This window comes from Rattus norvegicus, chromosome 7 (assembly GCF_021556685.1).
Source record: "Rattus norvegicus strain SHRSP/BbbUtx chromosome 7, alternate assembly SHRSP_T2T, whole genome shotgun sequence".
In the NCBI taxonomy this organism is placed as follows: domain Eukaryota; kingdom Metazoa; phylum Chordata; class Mammalia; order Rodentia; family Muridae; genus Rattus; species Rattus norvegicus.
In genome coordinates, this window is record NC_141540.1 from 118,425,741 (window position 1) to 118,440,734 (window position 14,994).

The window sequence follows — 14,994 nt, forward strand, 5'->3', positions numbered from 1 at the left end:
GGTGCACGCACACTGGCAGGGTAAGTAGGGAGGAATGATTACTTCTGAGGCTGCTGATGGAGGCTCCTAACTGTTGTTCTTGAGGGCTCTTTTCTGTCTTAAAGACTAAACTGTAGAAGGTTATAAGCTACCGTGGCTGATTCTGCAGTCTGCAGCTAACACTTTATTAACTCTAGAAAAATGTGACAGCCATTTCCAGAATTTTTAAGTCTTCTAAGGTAATTTAAAATGGAGATTTACTGGAAAGGCTATGGTGGTGGTGGTGGTATAGGCTTTTAATCCCAGAACTCACAAGGCAAAGGCAGGTGGATCTCCCAGTTTGAGGTCAGCCTGGTCTAGAGAGTGAGATCCTGTTTCAAAAAACACCAAGCAAGCAATCAACCAACGAAATAAACAATCAAATAAATATTTAGCATCAGTAAAAATACACAAATCAGGGACTGGAGAGATGGCTTAGTGGTTAAGAGAACTTCTGGCTCTTGCAGAAGATCTGAGTTTGGTTTCCAGCAGCCACATGATGGCTCTTAACCTTCTTTGACTCCAGTTCCAGGGATTCTGATGCTCTCCTGGCCTTTGCAGGTGCCGGGTGTGTCATGCAGGGAGACACTCAAGACAGTGAAATCATAAGCACAGGGCTGCAGGAATCTCCATCAGAAAACAGACTCACAAATCAGAGTAAGAAGCAGGGCCTACTCCAGCCCTCAGTTCTTGCCAAAGTCATCACTGTGCTAATTTGCACACCTGCCTTCCCTTCCTTAAGGTGCCCCGCTGCATAAATAAACATCATCTATCTGAGTCGCAGCAGCCTGTTAACAGTAATGCTCCTGTGAGCATCTCATTCCTGCCTTTTGGTACTGGCTGAATACACACCCAGGACTGGGCCAGTTCGGTCAATGGCATGTGCACATTCAGCCTTAGTAACCCACCCAATCCAAAGTGGCTTTGCCATGCTGAACTCATCCCTGCTGGCATGTGCTGGAGGTCAGGCAACACAGCTCTTGGAGCTATTCTAGGGGAATCGACAGTTTCATGGTAAAGCTTTTCATACATTTCTGGGACACAGGTACTTTCCTGTGAGATACCTATACAAATCCTTTATCCATTTTCAATTGGGATGTTAGATTTTGCTTATGATCGTAGGTGGTCTTTATAAAACAAGTAATGAACCCATAAATACATGTGCTTCAATGACTCTAACGATTATTTTACTTACTGTGTGAATGGTGTGTGTGTGCTGTGTGTGGGGCTGCCCTCGTCTATCTCCCCAGTCATCTCAACACTGGCCTCCAGGTAGTGAGGCTCTGTCTCCTGGGAAAGGGCTTCATATTGTCTTTCCTCTCTTCTTATGTCACCTGGATCCCCTCCCTGCTCCTCTTACATGATTTTACTTTAAAGAAGAAATTCCCTACAGGATAACTGGAACTATTTCTTGAATGCATACAGGATGCTAGACCCGACATAACTTTACTAGCTGTCAGATGCTAGCTAAGTATTTTAACGTAAAGTTTCAATAACCCTACATACTAGGTAACTTTTTTCTTAACAAGCATGGTAGGTGCTATTTTAATTCTCACTTTCCTGACAAGGAGTTTGAGGAACAAAAGACTAAGAGAATGAGCCAGCGAATGAAGAGCCAAAGCAGATAGCTAGAGTTTGTATGAGGTGAAGTAGAACAACTCAGGAGAGGCACCAAGAAGCCAGACTGAATCAGTTAGTGTGGAGAGGCCTTTGGGCCAGAATAGCAGAGTTGAATCAGCCAGCCAGAGACCAGAACGAGCGAGGAAGGGATGAACTTATTCACCAGTAAGTCTCAGAGACTGAAAGGATTCTCGGCCTAGATAAGACTGTATGGAGTCTAGAAGCTTCCAGGACTAGGCCTAGGTTAGCAGACAGAGACGGGAAGCCTCCAAGATGACATCAGTTGAATCAAATCAGTCCCTGGCATCAACTCCTGTAGCATTCCCTTGAGAGAGCTCATGGCTGTATGAAGAAAAGCATACGTGGTTCCTGTACTATGTATGTTTTCAGTGGGTAGAGGGGTCAAGGTTCCATATGGGTCCTTTCTACAGGGCCCTTACCGCCACTGTCGGCAGCACAATGGGAAAGAGCTGGTTCTGGAAGTGCATAATTCAATACAGATCCTAGAGGTGGGGAGGGGTTCAAGCTGCTGGAGAGTCAGCACCCAGGAGCTATCATGTGAACTGCTTGTTCTTTAGAGGAGTTTTTTCCATGCTAGTCTTGAACTCCTGGCTCATGTAGTCCTCCTGCTTCAGTCTCCCAAGTAGTTGCCACTGCCCTGGCTGAGATTAGGTAATTATCAACAGTTTCTATTTGGGTAGATTCACAATCTACACTTTTATATTTCAGACTCATATTATTCCAATCCAATTGGAGTTAAGAATGTGATGTGTGTACACGCGCACATGTGCGCACACAGTAAGTGTGTGCTATGGTGCCTCCTTTATGAGCCCAGGATTGGACTCACTAGGCATACAGAGCAAGTGCCATTTCAGCCTTGTGATGAGTTTAGTGCCAATGTAAAACCAATTGGAAAGATCATAGCCTTTAAATGCAGGTAAATGATAACTTTAGATCATCTATGAATGCACACACGAACACACTGAAAAGCACAAAGCAGCATGCCTTTAAGAACAAGCCTGTGGTATCAGACATCAGCTGGTGCTCTGTGGGAAATCTGGGGACACTAAGAAAACACAGTCATGGGGTCCTGGCTTTCTAAGAAGTGAACTCACTTTTCCCAACCTTGCATGTCTCACACACATCACCCGTTTACTCAGTCATCCACCCCCCTACACACACACTTTGGAATAAATACAAGGCCTTGTTATAACCCAGGCTGGCCTTACTCATGATCCTCCTGTTTCTAGCTCTAAAGCGCTGGGATTTCTGAAATGCATTATCATGTACCTATTTATCTTAAAACCCACTATGGAAATCCTGATACCAGAATGGATCTTAGGACACAAGATGATGACAGCTTAGTAACTTGCACTGATATGTCAGTGTCTTAGTCGGGATCACCATTGCTATAACGAAACACCAAGATCAAAAGCCACATGGAAAGCAAAGGGCTCATTTCACTCACAATTCCATACAACACAGTGGTTCTCACCCTTCCTAATGCTGTGACTCCTTAATACAGCTCCTCCTGTGGTGGTGAGCCCCAACCACAACATTACTTCACTGCTACTCCATAACTGTGACTTTGCTATGTTGTGAACTGTAATGTAAATGTCTGCTATGCACATGGTCTTAGGTGAGCCCCGTGAGAGAGATGAAAGCCACCTACACAAATCACTGAAGCAACAGGGTAGAAGCCTGAGGCAGGCGTGGATGCACAGCCATGGAGGGAGGGTGCTGCCTACTCACTGACTTCCCACTGTTTGCTCGGCCAGCTTTCTGACACAACTCAGGACCACCAGGCCTCTTCTCCCAGGACTCCAGCTTGTGTCTAGTTGACAGAAAACTAGGCAGGACAGTCAGAAATTCATATACAATATCACATACAAACAGTACTTTAGCCACCGTGCTGAGTGCTGTCTGTGCCATGCACCACGATAAGAATGTGAGTCACTTCTCCAATGAATCCAGAAAACCCTCCCAGGAGGGACCATTACTTATGTTTCTCAGTCAACCCTACTCTGATAAACCCTTTTAAAAGCCCCTAAATGTTCACAATAGTTCTATCGCCCTGGCTGTGAGATGTGGAAGAATGGGTTGGTAAGCCACAGCATTACTGTTTCTAGTAATTCTTTTGGCTTGGTCTCATTAAGTGGCAATGGCAGGCGAGTGTGGCAACGATGGTGTTCCAAGCAGAGCAGCAGGTACGGAGACAGTTCTCATAACTACAATAGTATCTCGGCTCCCACACGGTCCAAAGACATTTTTTTCTATCACCTGGTTGTAACATTCTGCAGCAACTCTTGATTTCCACACTAGGAAATGGATACCCTATTTACCCACACTGAAGCAGCCAGATGACTCACAGGCTTCAGACGGTAAAAGATACAAAACATTCTTTTTATGAGAACACTGATAGAGGATGTGGGTATTTTATGTAGACTTAATGTATTCTACCTACTTTTTAGTTTTTGAGGCAGACAAGACCCATGGGTGCCTGAGAAGTGAGAGCCTCTAATGACAGACCAGGAACATACTAATGAGAGTTCCCCTGCAGGCTGAAGGTAAGAGGACCCAGGAACAGAAAGCACGGAAGAATGGAAGCAGGGAGCCGACTGCTAAGTGCTACACTTTGGTTGCAAGGCATCATCAAGTGTTATCATCAGATACAGGCAAGTCCAAGTGTTAGTAAGCCAATTATGAGAAAGTGGCTTTGATTCCAGAGAAATGGTACACAGCAGAGCCAAGAACCTATGAGGATGGAGGGCAGACAGTAAGAGGTCTGGGCTCCTGTCAGCTAGAAGTGTGTGCAGAGACCTGGCCCAGGAGACTTGGCTAATGTATATGGCTATGCAGCCATTTCCTCAGTGTTTTCCTTTAACTCACCAACCACTCAGTGCAACGCCTTTATCCATCCGAAAATCAAACTCCAAATTTACACTGACACATGATACTGGGCCTTACATCCAGGCCTACTCCAGCTGAGTCTCTAGCAAGCTCACACTGAGCATGGCTGTTTCCGAAGAGCCTTGTCCACACCAAATACACTGCACTCAGAACAGCATGCTGTAACTCTAAGCATGTGCCAAGCTTTAGCATCAATAGAAAGGATTCATGTACATTCTTACTTCTACTCTCTAGCCTGGCCCCTTTCAAAGTATAGCCTGTGGATTTATACCCATGAGTATTTTTCATTATGAGAAATATTTTAAAACAGAAATTTACATTGAAGTCACAAGTCTACTGTTAGCATAACATTTTTATGCCAAAGCAACTATTTTCCAAAGCAATATTAGTTAAATATCAGTGATCTTCACAACATGAGCATTTGTTCTACTTGATACATTGTTCTGACCCACAGACTGCTGAGAAAGGGAGTCAGGGGTTTAATAGTCCTCTTGGAAAACTGTGGGTTATCATCTTGGATAAAGTACCCACACTTGACAAGCTGTGGTTTTTGCTGGTGATGTACTCCGGGCCTCACTCACACACACTAAAGCGGCAAACATTCGACGGCTGAGCTTACATCCTCAGCAGCAGTCTCTGGAAGGCTAATGGCAATGTCAAATCAAGCCAATAAACTTCTCATGCTATTTCTTAAGCTACTGTTGACTGGACAGTAATTTGTGTGCATCTTTCACTCATGCATGATTTTGTAACATTTAATGTTTGTAAATGGTGAAAATTGTTGGGTTTGCTAATTAGGCAGTATCTATCTATCTATCTATCTATCTATCTATCTATCTATCTATCTATCTATCTATCTATCTATGTTTTGCAAGACATGGTTTCTCTGTGTATCCCTGACTGTACTGGAACTAGCTCTGTAGAGCTGGCCTCAAACTCGCAGAGCTCCACCCTCCCTGCCTCCTGAGTGCCAGGACTAAAGGCGTAAGTTCCCACTGGATATTTCACTATATCACCCACAATCACCCTATTTGCTAATATCAGTACTGATCCCATTGGGAAACTCTTCAAAGTACAGTCAGAGATCCCTAATGATAGGCATACAGAGTGTGGGGCAATTTCATTGCTATGCAAACATCAAAGCTACATCAAAGCTACAACAGCCCACTGCATACTTAGGCTTTAGAGCAGTGGTTCAACCTTCCTAATGCTGCGACCCTTTAATATAGTTCCTCATGTTGTGGTGACCCCAACCATGAAATTATTTTCATTGCTGTTTCATTACTGTAATTTTGCTACTGTTATGGACCAAAATGCAAATATGATATGTAGATGGTCTTATGTAACCCCTGTGAAAGGGTTGGTCACTGGACCCCTGAAGGGGTAGTGACCCACAGGTTGAGAACTTGATAGCAGAAGCTGGCTGGGAGCTTCTGACCCTGTTGCCTCCATTTTCAATAACTGGAATAAAAACATGTCACCGTGGCTAGGTATATTTTAACAACTCTTGGAATAACACTAAAGTTTAAAAACAAACACTGTACAGCCATACTGAACATTTTCTTTTTATCTACAATGGTTAATGTTGTCAATTTGATACAACCTAGAGTCACCTGGGAAGGGGGTGTTGTCTTAAGTTAATTGACATGGGAAGACCCAGCCAGCTAGGTATGGGTGACATCACTTCCTGCCAGGGTCCTGAATTGTAGAAGAGTGAAGAAAGTGCTGAGCACAAGCAAGCATGCATACATTCATTTCTCTCAGTTCTTGACTGTGAATATAACAATGTGGGCTGGCTATTTAAAATTCCTGCTTGGGCTTCCTCACACTGATAAACATAACCTGGAACTGTAAGTTGAAATATACCCTCTTCCCCAAGTTGCTTTTGGTAGGTGTTTTACTACAGAAAATAAATTAGGATAATATCCTTGTCATGGTTTGAATATGCTTGGCCCAGGGAGTGGCATTATTTGGAGGTATGGCCTTGTTAGAGTAGATGTGTCACTGTGGGTATAGGCATAGGCTTAAGACCCTCATCCTAGCTGCCTGGAAGTCAATATCCCAATAGCAGCCTTCAAATGAAGATGTAGAACTCTCAGCTCTGCCTGCACTATGCTTGCCTGGATGCTATCATGCTCCTGCCTTGATGATAATGAACTGAACCTCTGAACCTGTAAGCCAGCCCCAATTAAATGCTGTCCTTATAAGACTTGCCTTGGTCATGGTGTCTGTTCACAGCAATAAACCCTGACTAAGACAATCCTTATTCACTGCTTTACTTAAAAATTTTAGCTTTTTATTATATTTCAAGCTTATTTATTAAAACCTAAGACACAAGACTAGAGAACTGGCTTAGTGGTAAGAGTACTGGCTGTTTTTCCAGAGAACCTGGGTTCAATTCTCAGCACCTACATGGTGGCTCACAATTGTCTCCAACTCTAGTTCCGGGGTATCTGACACCCACTTCTGGCCTTCATGGGCATTAAGCACATATATGGTACATACATGCAGGCAAACACTTATACACATAACACACATCATTGCATGGCCAACACAGAATCAGGTACTGAAATATCCCCATATCTTGTCCTACTATTAATGTCTCCAGGGGCAATTAAGACACATGAAAATGTCATCTTCTAAGATAACAGTCTTCTTCAGGTGGTTACGTGGGTTACGAGAGTCTTACTTAGATGTCTGTTCTGCAAACTACAACACAGGCTGGCATGGCACGACATCAACTCAGACCTTCTGTGGTTCCCTGTATAAGACACACACAAGACCAAGCAGTTAACAGTCTAGTACGGAGCAGGGAGGGGCTCAAGAGCCCAGAGCTGCATTTAAGGAGCTACTGATAGTTGCTGCCCCCTGGCTGAGGAGGAGTTGCTTTTCATCTGACCATGCTGTAATGGATGTCTCTACATTCACTGGTTTATGAGCAGCACAAATTAGACACAAAATTGGGACCGAGTGAGCAGTGGATCTTGGAAGAAGACAGCACAGAAACACAGAGGGTTGTGTTCACGCCAAGATCAGTCCAAATACACAGCGTCTTTCAGCAGGACTCTATAGCACCTATGTCGCTGGGTAATAGACATTTTCTGGCTCCATTATAATACTCTTTTCTTTTAAAGATAGGGTCTCACTATATAACCCTGGCTGGTCTGGAACTTGCTATGTAGACCAGGCTTGCTTCAGACACAGAGACCCGCATGCCTCTGACACACCCAGCCCTTAGATAATCTTAAAGGACCACAGTCCTACATCTGGCCCATCACTGACTATTGCCATACTGTTTCTGAGTATACCAAGCTCACAGGGGATACAAAATTTTCTGATATTTGTAGGGAAGTTTGAATGATGCTAATAGCATCTTGATGAATTTCCTCCTTAATGAGAGTCTACTCATTCTCAGGAAAATATCTGCCACATATTCAAATAAGAGCATTAGTTTGCCCACCAGTGGTTCCTGTATGGAAAGACAGCCTGAGTTCAGCCTGCAGCACAGTCACAATGCTCTCGCTTGCAGCATTTTGAATAGAAAACAGACAATATGAACACCTTTCATTTTCCTATAGGGAATATGAAAAGAGCAGTTACTCGGTGGTGGGAACTGAGGCTCTCTCTGTTTCCCCAAGGACCTTCTTGAGTTTGTTCCTTTTGTTCTGTGCATCTGTGACAAGCAGAGCACAGCTACTGCCACCAGCACGTTCACTGTCACTGTTGGATTCCTGCTAAGGCACTGGCAATTTGACTTACTATTGCGTTTTGACTGATGGCAAAAGCCAAAAAATGTAGTGAAAATGGCAGGTGTTCCATTGTAAAATCATGGAAACTGTTTAACCCAGAGGTCCCTTTAGGAAAGTCTTGGGAACTGTCAGTGATCTGTGACCACACAAGGAAAAGCACTGCCACAAACAAATGCCCCACCCTGTATTCTCCTCTGACCCACTGCAGGCTTTCCTTTGTTTGTTTGTCAGGTATAGGGATACAAGACCTGACTCTTAAAAACAACTTTAAATTCTTTTGTTTTAGATTTTTATTTTGTCTGCATATGTCCATGTCCACTCTATATGTGCCTGGTGTCTACAGAGGTCAGATGAGATGGATCCTCTGGAACTGAAGTTATGGGTGGTTGCAAACCACCAAACATGTACTAGGAATTGAACCTGGGTCCCCTGCGAGAGCAGTGAGTGCTCTTAGCTGCTGAGCCACCTCTCCAACCCCGATCCTGTATTTCTAAAACCTTACTACGAAGCAGTCACAGAAGCTAATTTTACAACTAAGGTCTCTCCCATTAAAAGTCTTTTGTTTTGTTTTTAAAAGGGGTAGGCATTAGGCTTTTGAGAAAAATGTAATCCATTAGATAGAATTTTAAAACCCAACTACTTCAAATGCTTTGGCTACTTAAGCTTGCTGTCCTTTAGAGACATATCGGCACACACAGGAACTGGACTCACGTCTTCTCTGCAGGCCAGGGGACAGCCCCTAACTGCTGGTGCTTTGCCAGTGCACAACAAGAGGCCAGATGACCATCAGAACACGCTGTCATCTTAAAGGCAGACCAAATTTCTAGCCTGATGTTAAGATTAATTTCTAAAATTCATTTAAAAAAGAAAACCTCTAGAACTCAGTGCCCAGTTCTTGTCTTTGAATGAGAAGTCCTTTCTTTCCAACAAGACAGGACTATCCAACCCAACCCAAGCAAGAGCTGTACCTGTAACAGTGCAGCTCATAGCCATAAGCAGCTCCAACACCAGCCATGCGTAGTGCACACCTCAATCCTAGGGTTCAGGAGGCTGGGGATGTAACTCAGAGGCAAGCACTTGCCTAGCTGTCATCAAAGTTCCAGGTTAATCTGTGGCCCAGCCATGATGAGAAGACCTGAGGTGCTCATGCATTCTAGTTTACGTTCACTATACTCCAGGTCAGGTGACTGCATCTGCTTCATTTCACAGAGAAGGAAAGTGAAACCCAGAGCTAACACAATTTACTCAAGACACTCTTCAACCAACTCATGGCTAACTACCTGCCTACTTACGTTACTTGTCCAATTCTGGACTCTTGAAGTTACTTCCTCTATATAGCCATCATGACCCCTAGTACAAACCACACATGACTCACTGTAGCTGTGGCCACTCTCACTTCACTGCCTGCATTCTTGCTGCCTAGGCTGCAAGATCACGTTCTACTCATTCCATACCCTTCCTTAAAACCTCCAACCACGTCCCGCATTCTCATCACAGTGTTCAAAAGCCCTTACCAACATGTGCTCCTTGTGCTTGTGATTTTTCTCCTACAGGCCTTCATCACCCACCCCCCAAACTTTGACCAAATGGGAATCCATTCTTTAGTCTAGACATTTTGATTTTTTTCTCTCCAACCTTGAACCAAGAACTGATTTTCTTAATCCTTAGTACCAACAGCTACTCAGACTTGAATTTCTACTGCTGACATAAATGCAAGACCCAGATCAACTAGAATCTTTATGGGGAAGCCCAGCTTCTCCCTCCTGAGCACATTTGTATCTTGTTGCATCTTTTCTCCAAGCAGCACAGAGTGTTGCACTCTTTGAGATATTATGGGATGCAGAGATGAACACAATAAAACTTTTCTTTAGAGGCTTCAGAATGCCAAAAAGGTTTTCTGGTAATAACGATACCTATACAGGCCGAGTGACAAGATGCTTGCAGTTTGCAAAGATTAATAAATATGCATACAATCTATTTTCACTGGATCCGAGTGGTGAAGGCACAGAATTCCCCACTTGGGCTATTTTACAAGCCATAGTCAAACAATTTGAAGAAGCATTTTAAACTGAAAGGTGCTATGCAAACTTAGGCTATGATTAATTAATTTGCTTCCTATCTGCCTCTTGGATTTAATTGGCCATATGAACTGCTAGACTGTTTTATGAGACACATAAGCAGATGGTAAAAGTTTAGTAGAATAAATGTTAGATCTAAGTTTTACTGCTCTACTTAACCCCTAAGCAATGCATCCCCATGTCCTGCAAACGTGGAAGGAGGAGGAGGAGGCGAGAACTCAGACACTGGCAGGCAGCAACAGGTGGCAAATCAGCAAGGACCTAAGAGGATACAGTGGGAGCTGTGGCTGTGCTGACTGGGGTGAGGAATGAGTCAGTCAGACAGCTAAAAGGGAGATCCCAGGGTGGGGGTGGGGTGGGGAGACCACAGAAAGGTTAAAAACCCTCCTTTTCCTGGGAGGCTGCAAAATAACAGGTCAGAGGGGGAAGGGATGAGAAGATAGAAACAATGGAAGGAACCCAGGGCAGACTTGAGAATGGCTCAACTTTGTGTGTACTCCAGAAGGAGATGCTTCTGCCTTCTAGCAGGGGAGGGGTGGAGAGAGAGAGGGAAGGGGAGAGGGAGGGAGAGAGGGAGGGGGAGGGGGAGACAGAGGGGGTGAGGGAGGGGGAGGGGGAGGAGGAGAGGGAGAGGGGGGGAATAGTACCAGGCAGAAGCATCAGTGTCCTTGCAATGTGGTTCTACTGTGGACAAACTACATACTCTCAGGAAAAAAAAAAAGAGAGAGAGACAGAATTACTACTTATAGAAAGTAGGAAACTGCAAAGTATGACCCAGATTCAAAACATTAGCAGTAAGCAGAAGTGGACCCAGGCCCAGATGCTGGATTGAGCATGATGCCACTGTAGCATATACAAATATAACTAAGGAATTAAAGGAAAATATCACAAGCAAGCGCGCACGTACGTACACACACACACACACACACACACACACACACACACACACACACACACACACACACACGTATCATGATAGAAGCAATTCCAGAATTGAGAAGTAATATAAATAAATTCACTAGACACAGAAACAAGATGGAGTCCACTGTCCCTTAGTTCCTCCCCTCTCTTCCCCGGCACATGCACATGTATCAGGAACTTGCCTCTGCTTCTCAGGTGCTGGGATTAAAAGTGTGCACCACCATCACCCAGTCCATGATCAATGAAGTCTTTTTTTTTTTTTTTTTCCTTTTTCTTTTTTTCGGAGCTGGGGACCGAACCCAGGGCCTTGCGTTTGCTAGGCAAGCACTCTACCACTGAGCTAAATCCCCAACCCAAAAAAGTCATTAAATGAAATTTGGGCTTGGAACTAGGACAGAACTTCCAATGGTTTCTGTTTCTTTCTTTTTTTTTTTCTTCCGGAGCTGGGGACCGAACCCAGGGCCTTGTGCTTGCTAGGCAAGTGCTCTCAATGAAATCTTAATAATGTCTTGAAATGGAAAAATAGAACAGTCTACCTCCTTTTTGGTTTCCACTTAAAAGAACTTTTACAGGGAAAGTTATAGTTTAAATACAGAATGAAGAAACCCTGAAAAATCAACTGTATTAGCTTCCAACTTGAAAAACTAAAAATGGGCTGGAGAGATAGCTCAGTGTGGAGCACTATCTGCTCTTACAGAGGACCTGGGTTAGATTCCCAGCGCTCACATGGCAGCTTACCACCACCCGTAACTCCAGTCCTAGGGCATCTGATGCCTGTCTGGCCTACTAGGGCACAGCACACATGTGGTGTATAGACGTGCAGGCAGACACCCAACATATAAAATACAATGCAAAGGAGGAGTCACACACCAAACAGGAAGGAGGAAGACGGTGAAGGTCAGAATGAGACAGTAAGCTTTAGGATTGGGAGACAGCTCAGATAGGTAGGCGCTTGCCTCGCTAGTGTGAGGACCTGAATTCAATCTCCAGAACTGCCTGTAATTTCAGCTCTGGGGAACCCTGTTGGTCGGACAGCCTTGCCTACACAGTGAGTTCCAGGCCAAGGAACAAACAAGATAGGTGGCTCCCATGGAACCACAGCCGATGTTTTCTGGTCTCCACCTGCAGGTACACACATATGTATGGTACATATGTGCCTCTACATGAACATACACCTACATACTCACACACAAACAAATAGAAACTTTGTTTTGTAGACTGATCAGAGAAGACATAAATCATTAAAACTGAGTAGAGCCAGGTAACTAAGAGCTTTTTCACCTGCACATGAATTCCCCGAAATAACAACTCTGAGACTTCTTAAATATGAATAAATGCCTAGGCCAACAGCCTTGGTTCTGTCCCCCAGCTTGCTCATAACTTAATTACCCATTATTCTACTCTAAGTCATGCCACATGGTGGGTTACCAGGTCTTCAGTTTCGTACAACTGTCCTTTCAGAGTTTGGGGAAAACCTTCCCTACACCTGTCTCTATCCCAGAAATTCAATCCCTCTCTCCTGGGTGTCCAGTTTCTAATTCTGCTTCAGCTTATTGGCCAAAGGCATCTTTATTGACTTAGTGTACCGAAAAGTCCATACATCATACAAAAGTTTCGTCTACAGACAGGCATGATGGTACATGCTTTTAATGGTACATGCATTTAGGAAGCAGAGGCAGGTGGACCTCTGTGAGTTCTTAGGGCCAGTTTGGTTTACATAGCAAGTTCCAAGGAAGCTAAGGCTACACAGAGAAATCCTGTCTCAAGGAAAAAAATGTATGCATGTATGACTGTGTGTGAAGGAGCTGGGGGACAGTGGCACACTCCTGTAGTCTCAGCACCTGTGAGGGAGAGACAAGAGCCACTATTCCCATCCATTAGGATGTACCTCACTTCTTTGTCTTAAAATATAAGGGGTTATTATGATCTCTGAAAAATAAAAAGGAATCATATATTGTTATGATTATGTTTTGAGATCATGTATTATGAACAAGGCTAGCCTGGAATTCCCTTGGCTCCCAGGAATGACCTTAAACTTGTGAGCTTCCTTCCACCTCTGAGGGCTTGGGTTATAGATATGCACCATCATGTCCGGATTTATGCAGTTCTGAGGAATGAAACCCATGGCTTCATGTATGTAAGGCACGTACTCATAAGCTGATTTATATGCCCAGTAATTTTGTATTAGTGAAAATCAACTCTAGTAATTTTCTACTTGTGAAAATTGACTCAGAGAAAATAGTTTCCCAAAAAGACACACAAAAGACTGAAACTGTCCCCCAAAGGATAAAAGACAAAACAACAAAAGCAGAAATGAAGAAACAGCAATAACAAAGACCATTGACTATCCTACAACTGGAGTGGGTGCTAAAATATCAATAAGACTGGGATAGATTTTTCCGCTTTCTAGTCCTTTGGTAGAAGCAGTTGTTCTAGTGAGCTTGTGAGCTCACTGTCATCTGAAAGGCACGAACACAGCTGACAGAGCAGCTTGTACAGCCCACACCCAAACAAATGCTACAAGAAGCCTCTTGTTAACTCTCAGATCCAGACTCTTCCTTCAAACCAACTGTCCATTATTGCACGTTACTTATGGGTATAAAATTATGTGTCTACACAGAAGTAGCCATCATAGGAAAGATGGCATGTTTTCAAGTAAATATGGTTTTTGTTTTTCCCATGGAGGTGTCTAATTGTCTGAAAATTAAGTGAAAGCCTTTGCAGGCTCTGTGCATATGATACAAGGGAGAAGTTTAGTTTCTAGAAGTGAGTCTTTTCCAGATGCTTGAAGTCTGAATAAGGTGCCCTGTGCTAATCTGGTGCCATCTAAACAGGACAGCAGCTCGATGCCGACAAGCGTGCATTTCACTTGGAACCCCACCCCACAGACCATGCGGCGACTGCAGCTATGGTAAGGTAGGTGTGTATCTTGTTTGCTTGGGACACTTTCTTCCCTTTGTCAAGTGGTAAGGGTAAAGTCAGAGGTGGGCAGCTGGAGACTAGAAAACCAAGTGCAGAGCTTGGATGTTTTTCTAACTGTACTAGATTATTAAAGAGGTGGCAGAAACACCCATAGCATAGACGAGAAAACACAAAAGATCAAACACACACACACACACACACACACACACACACACACACACACACACACACACCCACACCATTGTGGCTGCTATGAAGCCTAGACTGGAAATTAAGAAAATTCTTAGAAGCTGTGATAAGGATGCTGAAGGGCAGCTCTCCATCACCGATGGGTTCTGTGGCAGGGGTGTGGACTGGGAGGACTGGGAAGTGAGTAATCAGGGTCATTATATGAAATTCCCAAATAATCAATATAAATACTGTGCTTGAGAAAACAGAGGCAGTGGCAGCTTGAGAGTGCAGTGTGCATGTCCAGCACCCTTTATACTTGTAAGTTTCAGACAGGATCTTGTTAATGAATCATGGCTGGCTTTGAATTCTCTTTGTAGCTCCAGTACACCTTAAATTATGGCAACCCACCTGCCTCAGACTCCTGGGTTGCAAAGATACAAGCCTGTGCCACCAAGTTCATGAGAATGTTCTTGACAGCTTTTGAGGTAGGCATTATGACCTTCCTTTTCTTCTATTTCAAGGCAAAGGAACATTAAATAACTTGCCTAAACTCATTCTTCTGAGGCCAGGCTGTGATTTAATCTCTAGTCAGCTGAATCAACCCC

At 43.9% G+C, this 14,994-nt stretch overlaps 1 protein-coding gene across 52 annotated transcripts in view; it reads right to left on the bottom strand.

Annotated features, from left to right (window-relative positions):
• Positions 1–14,994, bottom strand: part of Rbfox2 (RNA binding fox-1 homolog 2) — a 243,580-nt gene that overhangs the window by 40,714 nt on the left and 187,872 nt on the right.